Here is a 19,816-nt window from a genome sequence, read left to right as displayed (position 1 = left end):
TAAATGAACTTAGTGCTGAGTTTCAGGACAAGTATGATGAAATGGATGCAGTGGAAGCACTCCACCACACTCTGCTTATGAAGGAAAGGATAAGCAACGATGAGTTGCAAGATGCTCGGAAGAAGCTAATAGATGTAAGTTATCTCATCGATTGAGTACTTGCACTTGTCTAGTATTATGTTTGAATTATATTTCAAAGCTATGTATTGCATATGCTGCAGGGTTTGTGGGATGTTACAACTGGCCGAGCAACTATAGGCGTTAAAAGGATGGGTGATCTTGATCTGAAAACATTTGCTAAGGCTTGCAAAGGTAAAATGTCAGAAGAAGACGCAGAAGGTACCACTTCCATTCTTTGTTCAACGTGGGAGGAGGAGATTAAAAATCCAGAATGGCACCCTTTTAAAGTTATCATGGTCGACGGTAGAGAGAAGGTAGTAATATCTTGGCCCTTGCTTTTATACACTTGATGTTCTCCAATAGCTTGTATCTCGAGTTATCAATTTCACATTGAATTTCCTGTTGAGCAAACATTAACACGGTTCATCTATGCATAAGTAAATTGTGGCGAGAGCTGAAAATTGGAGACACCAAGTTTAATTTACTGCCCTGCATATTCTTACATTAATCTAAAGGGGCAAAAGTAGCAGAATATGCAGAAGTTGGTTCTCAGTTTGTAGCTTGCTTAAGTTGGACACGATGTGTCTTGGCTGTTGGAATTTCACATGATGCTTGATACTTGGAGCTCAAAGCCCTCCTACCATCTGCAAACAATGTTTTCCCTGAACTTTCTGCAGCATACTTGTTCCACCACAGGCATGAAAAGGTCCTTACATTCCTGCAAACAATGTCTTGGCTGTTGGAACTTTCTGCAAACAATGTTTTGAAGCTGTTAATGCTGTGTTCATCTTACATTTCTAGAATGGACCAGTAGGTTCCTCTAATTATGGTGTGTGCATTGATGTTAGGAAATTCTCCGCGAGGATGACGAGAAGCTGCGGGAAGTGAAAGAAGAGCACGGCGAGGAAGTGTATGGGTTGGTGACAAAGGCTTTGCTTGAAGGAGAGTCAACGAGTACAACCCTAGCGGGCGCTATTCTGCGCCGGAGCTGTGGAACTAGAAAGAGAAGAGGAAGGCAACCCTGAAAGAAGTGGTCCAGTACGTCCCGAGGCAGTGACGCGCACAGGCACAGAGGCGGGAAGCGCTGAGCCCAAGTATCTAGGTTCCCGAAGCAGTGATCTACTACTACTAGAAGTGCATCAACGTTATTTGGCCATGAATGTCGGTGGACGGTGATGGTTTCGTCGTGGATTATTCGGCCTGGTTGGTTTGTATTGCATTGACTGACATGAATGCTGGTAACTGGAGATTGTGAACTGCCCTGGTAGGATACTGATGTATTTTGCGGCAAGCTATGAAGTATACTATGAATGAATGAATGGCTTGTTGGAAACATGAGCCCAAGTCTGCTATGAATGAATTGCTTGTTGCGGCATGAGAAGCTTTGCAAGCACAGGGTTTCGGCATCTTGTGTCTGTCTGCCTCAGGCTTTCTAGAGATGATTATCTCTGGCCATAGAGCAAATAGGTACAGCCACGGTTAGAACAGCCCACACTGCAAGCACACCTCATGCAAAGACAAGAGTAGCAACTTGAGTTAAACATTACAGAAAGAAAAAAAATCAGGCAACTTGAGGCATTCATGCCCTGTGTGCGTCGAGGGCCTCAGTTGCGAGCTTGTGACTTCTACTGACTCGTAGCAGTAGCAGCACCTATAATTGATGTAACAACAACAAAATACAACCTGATTAGAACGAGTGACGATGCAGTTCAATAGTAACACACACCAAAAGTCAGAGTGTAAGAAAATCAGGCTGCACATTTTAGTCACAACTTCACTTCTTAAAGATACAGCGTAATTTGTGCTAACGGGCAACGCCACGTAACAGTATATAAGATGGCTTACTGGATTCACTAAGCAAGGTAGATTATTCACCTAGAGTTGTCAACTGAAATGCCATACATAGTGTGCTAATAGCCTCACCTCAACGCCTGTGCGGTATCAATTAACAGAAGGTGTCTACACGACAGGAAGCAAGTTGGTTACACAAGCCATCTCATACGAGGATTGGAGGAGTCAAATTTGAAGGGTTGGTTGGACTTGCTCTGTGGTCTGTTGTATAAACAGCTTCCACGGAATCAACCTTAGAAACAAAATTCACAATGCTGGAATACTTGCAACAATATCTTCACCTTGCTATATGCTTGAATTTCTAAAAAGAAGAAGCAAAAACACGATTGCGCTTGCGCCCAAGCCATTCAATACAAAAGAGCATTCACAAATTGCATGCAAAAAATTACTGGAGAAATAAGTTGCCAATAACCCAGCGGCTCCTTCTGCCTGAACTTCCCAACTCAGACTTGTCTTTCTCAGTTACTAGAGAGTGATCTCCACCCACAGTTAAATACAGACCTCTGATGCAAAACAGTGTGCCAACTTAACATCATTACACAACTCACTACAGAACCACAATAGTCCATCAGGTACTCAGCTTAGCTCTCGGGACAGCGTATGCCTGCGTCCATGCACCGCGTGTCAAAGACCTCAGTTGTGACACTTACAAGCTTGCGACGTCTGGTCTCCGGGCCTATAAATGAATTAACAACAAAAGATGAGTGAAGATGTGGTCTAGTAACACAAAGCAGAAGACCTGAGTCAGAGTGTAATAAAGCGAGCGTATATTTCACTGAACACTCAAGGTCTTGGCGATGCATAAATTTTTGTAACAAGTGAGCCAGATTATGTAACAGTATATATGATGAGTTAGTGGGTTCTCTAAGCAAGGTAAATATTCAGGTACTGTAACACTACTTCTAAGGAATAAAACCCATGCTTTACCCCGCAAAAAAAAATAGCATCACTAGAAGTTAACTCGTAGAAACCTGAAATAAACGACGGCGTGGGATCTTATATTAGTAGATAGACAAGGTGTGTACACAACGTGAAGCAACTTGGTACAGCAGCCACAAGGTGCATAAACTAGACATAAAAGGGTGCTTGAAAACTGACAAACAGAGTACTGTGCAGAAAATATGAACATACAAGAAGCAGAGCAATCATACAATAAAATGCGTAGTAGCTTTGTGCAAAGTCAAAACTGAGAAACATGCAACCCTAGCATTATGAATATCAAGGCTCACAGTTGGCCAATTATATCTAGTTGTCATGCAGTTGAAACTTGCAAGATATAGCATCCCCAGAATTCATCTAGCTCAAGCAACCTTGTTACATAGCTGCACATAAAGCTTCATATATCATGATCGAAGAACTCAGAAATCGACCCAGAGTGAAATACTAAAATACACTGCTAGATGGTCATGATAAATCATGATGACAGGCAATATGCAACCAGCAAGTAATAAAACATGCTGCCAGATGGTCATGTTATACAATACCACTACTAGTTACCCCAGCAATTAAAGCTAATCCTTCTAGTAAAATCTGATAACTATCCAATGTTCAGATAACATATGCAGAACAATTCTAGAGCAGTGCACTACATGTAGATACTGGAAAACAATATTACGAACCATGTACCTTGGAATGATTTTAACTGTTGCAAAAGGGTCATCATCAGAAAACTTTGCCCCTCGCTTGAAGGTCCAGCGACTGAGTCCCTCAGGACCGGTGCTCACGTAGAAAAGGACCTCAAATTCACTGGCAAAATTTCCAATTCTCATATTCACCACACTGGATATCATCTCATCCTCGGACCTTGAAGTGAAGCTTGGATTGGCCAACGAAATGACTGCTTGATTTAAAGCATATGTACTCTTGAAGAAGTACCGAAGGAATGAAAGCTCATATTGCTCCCCCCGGAACTCCCTGAATGTCATCACCCTGATGCGCAGCAGCACATTGACGATGGGGCCAGCCTCATCTTCCCAGAACTTGAGGTTGAGCTTGTCAGTGGGTTGATCACATTTTGCAGACTGCAAATTGTTCAACTCAGTGAACATTTCAGGAAGTGATGGATCATGCAGTAGCAGGCAGCAACAGAAAGAAAATGCAAAGCTAGAAAGTACCGTAATATGCAGCGACTCGACATTGGGAAAGCATCCGAGGAAGGCTGGCATCATCTTGATGTCTTTGTGAACTCCAAAACACACATGCAAACTCAGAATTTTGACGGTTGTGAGCATCATGCTTGGGCTCGCCTCCACTCCAGGCTGGAATGCACTCAATTCAACAGAAAAAAAATATCACACATTTATCGGCTTTGCTAGAACTCATCTAGCTGAGTTTTAGTTATGTCTCATTCACTTTTATAGCCATTGGATTGATACTATAAGATGCATACTATAAGATGCGTGTGTGCTGATGTGGTTTGTAGTACTATTTTTATCTGTTTTTGTTTTCAGGTGAATGAGACCAAATTATATCTCATCTAGATGAGTCCTAGGCACTCCCCACATTTATTCACACATGGTTGCCAATCGAACAATGGAAAGATGCGTGGGAACTGAGATAGTATGTACCATGATCACGGTGTCCCCGATCTCTAGAGTATGTTTCCCTGGCTCGAGGTACGCGAACAATTTCAGCTTGGGGGCATTTCCAATCTTCACCCTGGTGCACACGCCGGAGAGGTTCATATCTTCGCACACGATGAGCCGCTCGGCGTTTACCACCTCGGTGCTCTCCATCACGGTCACGGAGGTGCAGACCTGGACGCATCGGAGGCTTTGGCTGACGAGGCGGAGACATTTCCCCCTGAGACTCCCTTGGATGTTGAGGATCTCCAGGACGGGGCTCCTGGCGACGACGGCATCGATGTCCCCGTTCTCCACTTCGACGAGGCAGAGGCCGAGCTCCCGGAGGTGAGGGAAGGAGACGCCGCGGAGGCCGGCCGCGTCCGGGAATTTCCAGACGCCGATGTAGAGGCGGGTAAGGGTGGAGAGGGTGAAGAGCGTGCTGGGGAGGGGCACCTCACGCGGCCACGGGCGATTGACGAGGACGAGCTCCTGGACGCCCTTGGCGGCGAGGAGACGGAGCCAGAGCTTGAGCGCAGCTTGGCGCTCGCCCATGCGGCTGTAGACGAGGCGGACGCAGCGGAAGGGCCCAGGGTGCGAGGCGAGGGCGCGGGAGACGGCGGAGACGACGGCGCCGGCGGATTTTTCGGTGGGGGCCAGGTGCCGTCGGAGAGGTGGGTGTCGATGAGGACGAGAGGCGCAGAGCGCCAGACCCCACGCCAGCGCGTGGCGAGCACGGCGGTGCGGGCGGCGTCCTTGGCCGGGAGGCGGGAGATGATGTCGCGGAGGAGCGCGTCGGGGAGTTCGCTGATGCGGTCTACGCCGTCGGAGGGGGTGGCACGCCGGGCGGTGAGGCGGGCGGTGGTGGAGACGGGCTGGTCCGGAAGGGAGGTGTACAGGACCGATAGGTACTGCTCCATCTTCAGGTCCAGGTAGTCCGCCTCCGTCGCCGGGTCGACATTGGTGGACGCCATGGCCGAAAGGCGAGGGTTTTGTCGCTGGTTTGGACTTTGGACGGAGTGAGTGTGAGGGGCGACGACTGGCGGCGGAATGGTTGTTTGGGTTTTGTAGGGTGATGGCTAGGGTTGCTGGCGGGCCAAATGTCGGAACACGCTTGTTCACGGACCCAGCAGTCGGCGACTCGTTCTGTCTTTTTTTTTAGAATTATGTGATTAGCACCGACATTAATATTTGATATCATATTAATTATAGACTCAACGGGTTGAGCACGCATCATTGAAGCAATCTGATCGTTCGATTGACGTGGTCTGATGGTCGTGATTAGTTAGATCTGCCCCTTTGACTCTTTTATATTGGTAGTATATGTTAATTATTTATACTAACAAATTTGTTAATTAAATAGTAATCAAGGTGCACTACACCTTAAGTTAAGTTATGCGTAAGGAAAATGTTAAGAACTTCCGCCTGCACTGGAGCGAACATACATGGCATGGCTGCAGTATCAGATACCTCGCACGAATCCTAAAACATTTTACAGTGTGGCACATTTCAGTTTTTGGCACGAGCTAGACGCGAGAGAACGAGACCCCCTTTCATTTCGAGAACCTCCCATTCAATCATTCCCTATTGCCGGACTCCGCCGTCGTCCCTTTCTCTCACGCCTTCGTCATTACCACGGACGATAGCCCTTTCTCCTGTCCGACGGCCCCAAGGAAGACGACGCCAACGCGAACAAGGTCCATCTCTGCCCGCCCTCCTTTTCTCTATCTCGTGTCCATGCCCGCGTGACCCGTCGTCACAGTTGGATGTTGAAGAGCCGCCATGGAAGGTGGATGATGACGAGGAGACGCACATGCGGCAGTGGATGCAGTGGATGATTGGGAGACGTCGCCACGACCAATCTCTGTACCATTGGCACCCATGACTGTGTTGGAAATATGCCCTAGAGACAATAATATTGTATTATTATAATGTCATATTCATAATTAAGAGTTTATATTCTATGTTATAACTTCTATGATCCTGGATTGTGTGATTCGGTGGAAACAACTAGAGTATGATGTTAGAAGAACGATCACATTGAATTGACCCAAACTTGTTTATTATACTTTGAGATACTATTGTCAGAAGTCAATTGTTATAACACGGAGTGTTAATGTGTGTTTTAGTTTCTTAGACCATGAGAGTATCATAGTCACTTCTTTACCGTACAATGATCTTTGGGGTTGCTCAGACTTCATCTGTAACATGGTGATCATAACGCTAACTTACAGGTTCATCGGAAAGTTTGATAAGGGGCTAGATAGCTCGAGAGTGAGATTTGCTTCTCCAATGATGGAGAGATATTCTTAAGGACCTCTCGGTGTGATGGGGTCTAGTACTAGGGTCGTAGTGCCTCCACGACGGATGCTCGTCGGGTGGTCACTTTCATCGAAGGTGATCGGAATTTCCGACCACGGACTGTAGGTTGGTGTTGCTGGCTCCACGGCGTAAACCTCTCGAAGCGCGTGTTTGCGTTCTTCCTCGTTATGTGTGTGGCATAGATCATGTAAGGGCATATTTATCCCTTAGTAGTTTTGGTGATTGATGACAATGCTTTTGCGGACTAATCGTGTGCATTGAGCATTTCAGATATATCATGCCGAAGCACAAGATGATTTGGTGCCCCTCGAAGATTATTGAAGATGACGTTTCTCTATGTTTCTTTTCGGTGGATTTGAGTCGTAGGAAAGCCGTATTATTAAGAGGGGGTCCGCGTTGGAAAGGTTTGGGTGGAATCATCACGTACACGACTGTTCCTTTCTGCACAACCTTTCCTTTGGCTCTTTGGAGCATCCTCCGTTTCTCCGTATCTCTGCAAAAGGAAGGACTCCTAGTGTTGCTGAGCTGGAGCATGTGGTAGTACTGCTCCTCAGAGCGGTAGTACCGCAGGCCCCTACGGTAGTATCGGCCACGGGCGCGGTAGTACTGCAGGTGCTCACGGTAGTACCGCTTCTTGGAAGCGGTAGTACCGTGGCCTCAGGCCTGCACAGCGGCACGGGCGGAAGTAGGGGCGGATGTAATTTTTTACATCCACGCTCTGCGCGGTAGTACCGCTCTAGGCTCGCGGTAGTACTGTGTCGGATTTTTGCATAGATCGAAACTCAGCGGAAGTTGCCATGGATGTATTTTTATATGTCCGTGCCTTCCCAGCCTAGACTATTCCTGCCTTGCGGTAGTACCGCGCCAGCGGTTCTACCGCTCTTTGCCTTAACGCTTCAGGACTGGTTTTAGCCCTTGCCGTGCCAGCGATAGTACCGCAGTGCTTGGCGGTAGTACCGCAGGGCCCTTGCGGTAGTACCGCGTGTCTGGTGCGGTAGTACCGCTCGTCTCAAGCTGAGTTGGTGGATAACAGTTGGATTTGTTCTTCCACTATAAAAGGGGAGTCTTCTTCTCCGAGTTGACTACCTCTTCCATCCCCAGGCTCCATTGTTGCTCTAAGCTCCATTTTCCCCCGATCTCTCTCCCTAGCCAATCAAACTCGTTGATTTTCTAGGGATTGGTTGAGAAGGCCCCGATCCACACTTCCACCAAGAGAAATTTGATTCCCCCCACTAATCCCTTACGGATCTTGTTACTCTTGGGTGTTTGAGCACCCTAGACGGTTGAAGTCACCGCAGAGCCATATTCCATTGTGGTGAAGCTTCGTGGTGTCGTTGGGAGCCTCCAATTGAGCTGTGGAGATTGCCCCAACCTTGTTTGTAAAGGTCCGGTTGCCGCCTTCAAGGGCACCAATAGTGGAATCACGGCATCTCGCATTGTGTGAGGGCGTGAGGAGAATACGGTGGCCCTAATGGCTTCTTGGGGAGCATTGTGCCTCTACACCGCTCCAACAGAGACGTACTTCCTCTCAAAGGGAAGGAAATTCGGTAACACGTCCTCGTCTTCACCGGCTCCACTCTTGGTTATCCCGTCACTTTAATCGTGCAAGCTTATCGTGTGTTACATCCCTTGCTTGCTTGTGTACTTATTGTTGTTGCATCATATAGGTTGCTCACCTAGTTGCATATCTAGACAACCTACTTTGATGCAAAGTTTAAATTGGTAAAGAAAAGCTAAAATTGTTAGTTGCCTATTCACCCCCCTCTAGTCAACTATATTGATCCTTTCAATTGGTATCAGAGCCTCATCTCTTTATTAAGGACTTTGCCGTCCGAAGAGTATGGTTGACACCGTAGACAGTGAGGAGGAGCACCCCGGTGTGATTCCGTCCTCGTCTACGGCCGATGGGGGAAGCACGGTCTCACGTGAGGAGTTCAATGTTGCTTTGGACACATTGAAAACCTCCATGACGGCCAAGGTCAAAGGCATGCTCAAGAACTTTCTTGATGGTCTCAAATTATCCACCGCACCGTTGGAAGTGGTTGATCCCACTAACAAGGTGACGGATGCTAACTTCGACAAGGGGGAACCTACTAGTGAGAAAGTTCCTTCTTCTAGTGGTAGAATTGGTAGTGGCATCTTTGCCCATGTGGAACCTCCACTTACCTATGCAGGACCGATTCCCTCCACTAATTTAAACCATGCCGGTTCTCCTCCTAAGATTGTGAAAAATGAGGATTTTGACACTTGGGTCTATCGCTTTAAACGTCATTTAAATCATGTTAATACTAACCTTTGGAGAATAATTGAGCAAGGTTTCTATCCGCATGACTCAAGTAACTTCACCCCTAGAGAAGCCGCGGATCATTAATTCAACAAGAATGCTCTCTTCATCATCCAAGATGCAATCCCTCTCGAAGATATTGCGCATCTCCGACCATTCACCGTGGCAAAGGAAGCATGGCACCATGTTGTTTCCCTTTACAAGGGAAGCGCAAGCATTCAACGCTCCAACTATGAGGTGGTGCAAGATGAAGCCGATAAATTTTCCATGAATGAAGGTGAAGAACCTCGTGATCTCTACCGGAGACTAACCACACTCACGGTCTCACTCCGAGATCATGGGAGCAAGGATACAAATGAGAATTGGATCAAGCGGAAGTTTCTCAAAGCCGTGATGCCTTTTCATAAGGCCATGTCCTCCGTTATCTATCAAAGGTCGTACTTCCACACCTTGTCCTCAAGTGAAGTGTTGGATGAGTTTGTGGCAATGAGTATCTTGGACAAGACCGCCGACAATGCCGTGTTGCGTTCTCAAAGAGCAAAGAAGCCCAAGCTTGCCTTGAAAGCCAAGGCTAATGTGGAAAAAGAGGAGGAAGAGGAAGAGGAGGAGAGCAACCCCGAGGATACAAAATATGATTATCATGAGCACATGGCTCTCGCTTCAAGACAATTTTGAAGCAAGAAGAACTCAAGGCCAACTTCAAAAAGAGCAACTCAAGTGGCGCCAAGGGCAAGCAACGTGTGAGAGCTTGCTACAATTGTGGCAATGTGAGCCACTTTGTTGCGGAGTGCCCCTATGAGAAGAGGGAAGACAATGGTGGCAAGCTCATCCGGAAGGACAAGGCCAAGTCTTTCCCCAACAAGAATCACTTCACCAAGAAGACTCGTCCCAAGGGATTGGTGGCACAAGAAGAGTACAATGAGGATGATGATGAATACGGTGAGACGGTTGCCATGGCCTCCGTGGCCATTGCAACAACTCCACGGGCGTCCCTCTTCGACTCATGCAATGAGAATATCACCACCAAGTATACCTGGCCATGGGAAGCCCGGCCCGACCCGGCCCGGCCAGCCCGGCCTGAAAAACCCGACCCGGCCCGGCCCGACGCTGCTCCCGGGCCGGGCTTGGGCCTAGATTTTAAGCCCGATGGCCGGGCCGGGCCGGGCCCGGGCCCGTCGTTTTTGCGTTTTCTGAAGGTTGGGCCGGGCCGGCTCGGAGCCCGACGGGCTTTTACATGTACGGGCTGGGCTCGGGCCCAAAAAACAGGCCCGATGGCCGGGCCGGGCTGGGCCCGGGCCTGGGTTTTTTGCGTCGGGCTTGGCTAGGCCCGGCTTGAAGCCCGGCCCGTCCCGAGGTATGGCCAATATACCGCCAAGTGCCTCATGGCTAAAGCCACCAACAAGGTAACCCCCAACATCAAAACTACCATCATTACTCATCCTTCTTTGACGGATTGCATTGATGAAAGTGGGGGGTATAACATGGAGGAAAATGAATTTGAGTCTTTTATGAGTAAGCTCAAGGGTAAATCCAAGAAGCACTTCGTTGATCTCTTGGAACAACTTGGTGAAGCCAATGACATGATCGAGGCTCACGAAGACACCATCTCTAAGATGGAGGGGCATATTCGTGACTATGCCGATGAGATATCAGATCTCTCTAATGCTCCCTAGGAAGAGCGCGGTCATTATTTGGCTCTTGAGGAGTCACACAATGATGACCATGCTAAATTAAATAAAGATCTTGATCATGCTCTTGTTGTATCTCGTGTGCTAAATTCCGAGAAGGCCAAACTTGGGTTTGATCTTGCTAGACACAAGGAGGAGTTTGATATACTTGACAAGGCTCACAAGGCCTTGAAGGGTACTCATGCTAGTCTTAACGAGTCTCATGATCAACTCCAAGTGAAGCTAACCAAGGAGAAAGCCACTTTTCCTCATATGGTTTTAATTGATAATGCAAATGCTACTAACCCTTCTTGTGAGCATGTGCATCTTGTTGAGGAGAATGCAATGTTGAAGGAGCAACTTGAGAAAGGCCTTGTGTCGTCCATACAAGGTGAGAAGAACCTCAACGACCTTTTGAGCAATCAAAAGGAAGTTGTGGCCAAGGAAGGGATTGGGTTCGCACCCAAGTCCAAAAACAAGAAGAAGAATGACAAGGCCAAAAGACATCCTCCTCTAATTCAAACTTTTGTCAAAGAGGGAGAGGGTGCCTCTAAGGAGAAGAAGAACAATGTGAAGGGTGGTGGTGTCAAGAAGAGCAATGCCACCCCTTCCAACAAAGCCGACGACTTTAACCCTTCCTATGTGTTATGCCGTGCTAGTGATGGGCATGTTTATGCTAAATTTGTTGGTTCTCCTTATGAGTACATTGAATGGTCTATTGGTTTCCTAAGACCCTTGTCACTAACATCAAAGGACCCATTACAAAATGGGTACCTATAACCAAGCATTGATCTCTTGTAGGTGTTTGCTTCAGGTGGGGGATCATGGTGGCTCGATAGTGGAGCCACTAATCATATGAGCGGAAGCAAGGACTTGGTGGTGGACGTGCACAATATTCCATCTATGCCCACCAATGTCGAGTGGGGTGATGCCTCGTCTTCTAAGGTATTGGGGCTTGGCAAGGTTGTCATTTCTCATGATCTCACGATCGAGAAGGTCATGCTTGTTAAGTCCCTTGCATACAATTTACTTTCCGTTCGTCAACTTGCAATCATGGGCTTTGCCACCTTCTTTGATATTGATTTCGTGGCCCTCTTATGGAGCAAGACTCTTAAAGTAGCCTTTGTTGGGCATGTCGAGAACGGTCTCTATGTGATTAACTTTTCGGAGCGACGCACTAAGACCGTGACATGCCTAATGGCTAAAGTTGACGTGGGATGGCTTTGGCATCGCTGTTTAGCCCATGTCAATATGAGATCTTTGCAAAGTCTTCTCAAGGGGGACCATGTTCGTGGACTAACAAATGTTAGTTATTCCAAAGATCGTGCTTGTAGTGCTTGCATTGAAGGAAAGCTACATGAGAAGGCTCACCCTCCCATGACTATCATTTACTCAAAGAGGCCTTTGGAGCTCCTTCACTTGGATCTCTTTGGGCCCCCATCCTTTGATAGTCTTGGGGATATAAAGTATTGCTTGGTGATTGCTGATGATTATTCAAGATACACTTGGGTGTACTTCTTCAAGAGGAAGAGTGAGACCCAACAAACCATCATTGACTTTGCAAACGAAGCTCAACGCCAACACAATGCAAAGATCTTGACGATAAGAAGTGAAAATGGCACCGAGTTCAAGAACTACACCTCAGATGAGTTTCTTAGTGATGAGGGGATCAAGCATCAATATTCCGCACCTTACACCCCTCAACAAAATGGTGTAGCGGAGAGGAAGAACCGGACGTTGATGGATGCGGCAAGGACCATGATGGCGGAGTTCAAGTCTCCGTACAACTTTTGGGCCGAAGCCATCAACATCGCGTGTCATGCATCCAATCGGCTCTATCTCCACAAAGGCTTGAACAAGACTCCATATGAGATACTCACCGGTGACAAGCCCAACCTCAAGTACTTTCGGGTGTAAGTGTTTCATTCTCAAGAAAGGTGTTCGTTTGTCTAAATCTGAAGCTAGAGCTCAAGAGGGCATATTTGTTGGCTATGCTACAAACTCTCATGCTTACCGTGTCCTCAATAAGTCCATACATGGAGTTTGATGAGAATAACGGCTCCCAAGTAGAGCAAAGTGGCACTTGTGATGTAGGTGATGAAATTCCTCCCCAAGCCATAAGAAGAATGGGTGTTGGTTTTATCCTACCCATTGAGGAACCCCGTGTGGCCAAAGGAGAAGGACAATGTTCCACTCAAGTGGAGCCATCACCAACCCAAGGCCCACAGGCTTCCGAAGATCAAAGTGAAGGCCCTCAACCTCATGAACATGACCAAGGGCAAGATCAACCTCAAGATGGTGTTGAACCACCAAGGGATGCCCAAGGTCAAGTTCTCTCCTTCGAGCAAGTTCAAGATCAAGAATAAGCTCAAGACTACGCTCAAGATGATCAAGTAACCGCTCCTCAACTCACTCCCGAGGAGGAATTGGAGCGTCTTGCCGCCAAGATTGCATCCAATCTCTCTACCAAGGGTCTTCTCATGACAAATGTGCTTGGAAGCATTCGAAAGGGGGTAAGCACCCGTAGACAATTGGCAAACTATTGTGAACATCACGTGTTTGTCTCTTGTGTTGAACCCCACAAGGTCTATGAGGCTCGAAGATCCGGATTGGCTTAATGCCATGCATGAAGAACTCGACAACTTCGAGCACAACAAGGTGTGGACATTGGTGCTAAGGCCAACGGAGAACCATAATGTCATTGGAACCAAGTGGATATTCAAGAACAAGAAATATGCTCATCGAATTATTGTCCGTAATAAGGCTCGCTTGGTAGCACAAGGCTACTCCCAAGTCGAGGGTATCGACTATGGTGAAACCTTCGCTCCCGTCGCTCGCCTTGAATCCATGCGTTTGTTGATTGCTTATGCTTTTGATCATAACTTCAAGTTGCAACAAATGGATGTGAAGAGTGTTTTTCTTAATGGTCCTATTAATGAGTTGGTGTTTGTCAAACAACCCCCCTGGTTCGAGGATCTCTATTTCCCTGATCATGTGTACCAACTCGATAAGGCACTCTATGGTCTTAAACAAGCCCCACGTGTGTGGTATGACCACCTTACCGAGTTGTTGCAAGATCGTGGGTTTGAAATTGGGAAAATCGACCCCACTCTTTTTACTAAGAAGGTCAAAGGGGAGTTGTTTGTGTGCCAACTATATGTTGATGATGTTATCTTTGGTTCTCCTAACAAAGCTTTCAATGAGGAATTTGCCACTCTCATGACCTCAAAGTTCAAGATGTCCATGATGGGAGAGTTGAAGTTCTTTCTCGGGTTCGAAGTCAAGCAACGAAGAGAAGGAACCTTCATCAATCAAGCCAAATACACTCAAGACATGCTCAAGAGATTCAAGCTAAGTGATGTCAAGCTAGCTTCCACTCCAATGCTCGTCAAATGCCAACTTGACATAGATCCCAATGGTAAAGCGGTGGATCAAAAGGTATATCTCTCCATGATTGGCTCCCTGCTTTACCTTTGTGCATCTAGACCGGTTATCATGTTGAGTGTGGGAATTTGTGCATGGTTTCAAGCCGCACCTAAGGAAAGCCACTTTGTGGCAGTCAAGAGAATCTTTTGATATTTGGATCATACCCCAAACTTTGGCTTATGGTACCCAAGAGGAGCAAACTTCAACCTTATAGGCTATTCGGACTCCGATTGGGCGGGAGACAAAGTGGATAGGAAGTCAACTTCCGGAGGGTGCCAATTCCTTGGTTGCTCTTTGGTGAGTTGGTCTTCTAAGAAGCAAAGTTGTGTGTCTCTTTCGTCCACCGAAGCGGAGTATGTGGCCGCCGGTAGTTGTTGTGCACAACTTCTATGGATGAGGCAAACTTTAAAGGATTATGATGTCATTTGTGACAAAGTGCCTTTTTGGTGTGACAATGAAAGTGCCATCAAGATTTCGCTCAACCCGGTGAAATAGTTCAAGACGAAGCATATTGAGATTCGGTATCACTTCATCCGGGATCATATTAGGCGAGGGGAGATCGAGCTCAACTATGTCAACACTCATGATAACCTTGCAGATATCTTCACGAAGCCTTTGGATGAAGCAAGATTTCGCGAGTTAAGGCATGAGCTAAATATCATTGATTCAAGCGATGTTGCTTGAACCCTTGCACATCCCACCATACTCACCTTGTTATCTTGTTTAGGTGTAGGCATGGACATAGGGGGAGTGTTGTTCTTTCAATGAACTCTCCCTCCACCCATTATGCATAAATTGATCAACTCTTTCACATTAGACATTCTTGATGGTACTTGTGCTTCAAATACGAGGTTTGGTCATGGGCCCAAGGATAATTCTTCGTGGTGCCATACCAATTAACTCAAACATAGGTGGCTCCGGCCACCGCCCTCTCATTTGAGAGGCTGTGTCTCGCGTTTGGTGCTTGTTGTCTTTTGCCTTTCTTTCTTCATGCTGAGCTTGTGTTTGAGTTGGCTCATGTGTTAGCTCATTGGTGTGTCCGTTCGCTTGAAGGTTGCATTGCAAAGGCTGTTTTCCTCTCTTGTTTGCGAAACTTGCATTTTCTTGGGTACACGGTACTACCGTGGCTTGCCATGGTACTACCGCAGGGACTGCGCACGGTACTACCGCAACCAGCACAACAGTAATTTTTTACTGTCGCTGGAAGAGTGGTACTACCGCCCCGCGTGCAGTACTTCCGCCTGGGCGGTACTACCGCGATGACCCGCGGTACTACCACGCAGTCGCGAGCGCGTGGGAGTTAAGAGCGGGCTGGGGGAGTTCCAACTCCCCCATACCCATTCAACTCCTTTTCGCCACGTCGTCTCTCTCTCTCTCTCTCTCTCTCTCTCTCCCTCTTGCCATGGAACAAGGTTTGTCCCCAAATCCCTCTCTCTTTGCCTTGTTGTTTTGTCTCTAGGTTTTTGGGGAGATGCATGTTGTTCTTGAGATTTTAGGCCAAATCTTTGCAAGAGTAGGATGTAGGAGAGTAGTAATGCGTAGAGATGCTATTTGGTATGTTGCTACTTGGTAGTTTTGATCAACCATAGTACCGCTCTATTGTCACGGATGTTCTCAGATCTATTTTGTCTCGGATCTAACCCCGAGTGGTACTACCGCTCCGGCCATTTTTGCCTCATACGGTACTACCGCTCCTCAGGAGTGGTACTACCGCGCGAGGCGCAGAAGTAAAATTTTACTTCAGCTCCAGTCACGGTACTACTGTGCCATCTCGGCGCAGTACTACCGCGGCTGGAGCAGCAGTAAAATTTTAGTACCGCACAATGACGCGGTACTACCGTTGAAGTCGAACCTTCCATGTAGCAACTACCCAATGTTATTTCTACTTGTTTCATTTGTTTTGTCGTGGTCTTTGCATTGATCCTTCTCGCTTCTCTTGCGTGTTCTTGTGTTGTGTGTAATAGGTGGTGGCTTCGGTTCCAATGTCCGTTGTTCAAACCCCGTTTGTGACACGGGCTCGAAGCGCCTACGCAACCAAGATGAGGCTCCAGAGGGCTCCAATGCCCCCCAACGCAGAAACAAGACTACCGCCACCAAGACCAGGGAGCCATCAATGGGCATGGATGAGATGCCACTAGCTGAGTTTATCACTCGAAGGAAGATCAACCCCTATGTGAATCCCGTGCAAACTTCAGAGGGAATGAGTTGTTCTGGACCAAGAAGGAGTATCTTATCTATCTAGATGTGATCAAGGCCAAACAGAACATCTACGTGGACGTGCACTGGATTGACATGAGTCATATGAGGCAGGATAAGCACCACGACTATTTTGGTGAAGCTTTGGACCTGGTGGAGCAGTTTGGCATTGAGGACTTGATCACTTTCCACCTGGACTTTGACCCTGATATTGTGGCTCAGTTCTTTGCCTCGGTCCACTTCCATACTGAGGAGGAACGGACCATGACGTGAATGACCAATGGACAACGGATGACCGCCAAGTGGAAGGAGTTCATGGATCTGCTACAGGTTCGTGATGAGGGGCTCAACTCGCCCGTTGGTGTTCGCCGTCATGCCAACCCCGAGTCCGCCAACAAGAACAAGCTTCAGCAATACTATGTTAAGAAGCAGCTTCCCAGTGGCAAGAAGGCGTGGGTGCTAAACCCATTCCTTGACATCATGCATCGGATCTTCCGCAACTCCCTCTTTCCACGCATTGGTGACAAGGATAAGGTACATGCCTATCTCGTGGATATGATGCTCATCTGTGAGGAGGTGCGTCGTGCTCAGTTGCAACCACTTGAAGCCTCACATATCATGTGGTGTGAGCTACGGTTTGTGGTGTTCACTCATAAGGTACCCATCTATGGTCCTTACCTGTTTCACTTGATCTTGAAGACTTGGGACAAGCTTTATCCCAATGATGAGTTGTTGCCCCCGACTGGATCCGTCATGAGCCCATCGAGCTCCGCATCAAGCCTCAGTGGGCTAACACCACTACCCGTGCTGAGGCAGAGGCTGCTCAGATGGACGTGGATGAGGATGAGATTGAGGAGGAGGAAGCGGATGAGGACAACTCTGCTGGGTATGCTCCTCCCTCTACAAAGCCCTCATGGGCTAAGAAGCCGAAGGCCAAGATGAAGGCCTTGTTATGTATGCAAGCCAAGGGGCAGTATAGGACCCATGTTGCTTCCAAGGAGAGTCGCCGCCGCTTCAAGAGGATCTTGAGGACATTTGGTGAGGAGATATCCAGTGGGTCTGAGAAGCACATCACACCAGAGGCCCAATGGATGGCGAAGCAGGGCTACCAGTGGACTGAGTCGTAGGAGGAGACCATCTCAGCTGCCGAGACCGACGAGGAGCGTGACGAGTGATTGCTCCAGCTTGATCTACCACCTGTGTACTAGAGATCCTCTTTTCCTTTTTGGTGTCTCGATGCCAAAGGGGGAGATGGTGTAGGATTTGCAAGTCTTGTGTCATGTGTTATCTCGCTTTGTCGCTTTGCTTTTGTTCTGTTGAACCTCGTTTGCTTGGTTTGGCTTGTGCTCGTGAGTCGTATGTCCTTATCATATGGTGTAAGACATATGCACTCTAGCGTATCTTATTGTCTTTCTTTCTTAGTAGCCCGTGAGCTTATGCTATCTTGCCAGTTACTTTATGCTCATGTATATTATCTTGCCTCCTTGCTTAATATTAGTTATTTTATTTGCAAGATATGCCTCATCTCTAAAATATAGGGGGGGTGTTGATCCTAGTATGTGTGCCGTGCAGTCCAAAGCACTTCTCTAGTGTGCACACATCTAGGGGGAGCCCGTCTATATTTTATAGATGTTGAGTTTGCCTATACTTCATCTTATATCCCTATGTGCAAATCTCGTATTGTCATCAATCTACCAAGAAGGGGGAGATTGTACGGGCATATTTATCCCTTAGTAGTTTTGGTGATTGATGACAATGCTTTTGCGGACTAATCGTGTGCGTTGAGCATTTCAGATATATCATGCCTAAGCACAAGACGATTTGGTGCCCCTCGAAGATTATTGAAGATGGCGTTTCTCTACGTTTCTTTTCGGTGGATTTGAGTCGTAGGAAAGTTGTACTATTAAGAGGGGGTCCATGTTGGAAAGGTTTGGGTGGAATCATCACGTAAACATTTGTTCCTTTCTGCACCACCTTTCCTTTGGCTCTTTGGAGCATCCTCCGTTTCTCCGTATCTCTGCAAAAGGAAGGACTCCTAGTGTTGATGAACTGGAGCATGCGGTAGTACTGCTCCTCAGAGCGGTAGTACCGCAGGCCCCTGTGGTAGTACCGGCCACGGGCGCGGTAGTACCGCAGGTGCTCATGGTAGTAACGCTTCTTGGAAGTGGTAGTACCGTGGCCTTAGGCCTGCACAGTGGCACGAGGGGAAGTAGGGGCGGATGTATTTTTTTACATCCACGCTCTGCGCGGTAGTACCGCTCCAGGCTCGCGGTAGTACCGTGTCAAATTTTTGCATAGATCAAAACTCAGCGGAAGTTGCCACAGATGTATTTTTATATGTCCATGCCTTCCCAGCCTAGACTATTCCTGCCTTGCGGTAGTACCGCAAGGAGGGCGCGGTAGTACTGCACCAGCGGTCTACCGCTCTTTGCCTTAACGCTTCAGGACTGGTTTTAGCCCCTGCAGTGCCAGCGGTAGTACCGTAGTGCTTCGCGGTAGTACCACAGTGCTTCGTGGTAGTACTGCAGGCCCTTGCGGTAGTACCGCGTGTCTGGTGCGGTAGTACCGCTCGTCGCAGGCTGAGTTGGTGGATAACGATTGGATTTGTTCTTCCACTATAAAAGGGGAGTCTTCTTCTCCGAATTGACTACCTCTTCCATCCCCAAGCTCCATTGTTTCTCTAAGCTCCATTTTTGCCCGATCTCTCCCCCTAGCCAATCAAACTCGTTGATTTTCCAGGGATTGGTTGAGAAGGCCCCGATCCACACTTCCACCAAGAGAAATTTGATTCCCCCCACTAATCCCTTGTGGATCTTGTTACTCTTGGGTGTTTGAGCACCCTAGATGGTTGAGGACACTGCGGAGCCATATTCCATTATGGTGAAGCTTCTTGGAGTTGTTGGGGGCCTCCAATTGAGTTGTGGAGATTGCGCCAACCTTGTTTGTAAAGGTTTGGTCGCCGCCTTCAAGGGCACTCATCAAAATATCGAACGAATACCAAATTCACATGACTACTTATAGCAAGGCTTCTCCCATGTCCTCAGGAACAAACGTAACTACTCACAAATCATGTTCATGTTCATAATCATAGGGGTATTAATATGCATAAAGGATCTGAACATATGATCTTCCACCAAATAAACCAACTAGCATCAACTACAAGGAGTAATCAACACTACTAGCAACCCACAGGTACCAATCTAAGGTTTTGGGACAAATATTGGATATAAGAGATGAACTAGGGTTTGAGAGGAGATGGTGCTGATGAAGATGTTGATGGAAATTAACCCCCTCCCAATGAGAGGATCAATGGTGATGACGATGGTGATGATTTCCCCCTCCCGGAGGGATGCTTCCTCGGCAAAACAGTTCCGTCGGAATCCTAGATT

At 47.4% G+C, this 19,816-nt stretch overlaps 1 pseudogene; it reads right to left on the bottom strand.

Annotated features, from left to right (window-relative positions):
• Positions 1-2,311: 2,311 nt before the first annotated feature.
• Positions 2,312-5,546, bottom strand: LOC123082129 (F-box/FBD/LRR-repeat protein At1g13570-like; annotated as a pseudogene).
• Positions 5,547-19,816: the final 14,270 nt, after the last annotated feature.

This window comes from Triticum aestivum, chromosome 4A (assembly GCF_018294505.1).
Source record: "Triticum aestivum cultivar Chinese Spring chromosome 4A, IWGSC CS RefSeq v2.1, whole genome shotgun sequence".
Lineage (NCBI taxonomy): Eukaryota > Viridiplantae > Streptophyta > Magnoliopsida > Poales > Poaceae > Triticum > Triticum aestivum.
The sequence above is the reverse complement of the archived record's forward strand: the minus strand, read 5'-3'. Positions and strand labels throughout refer to the sequence as shown.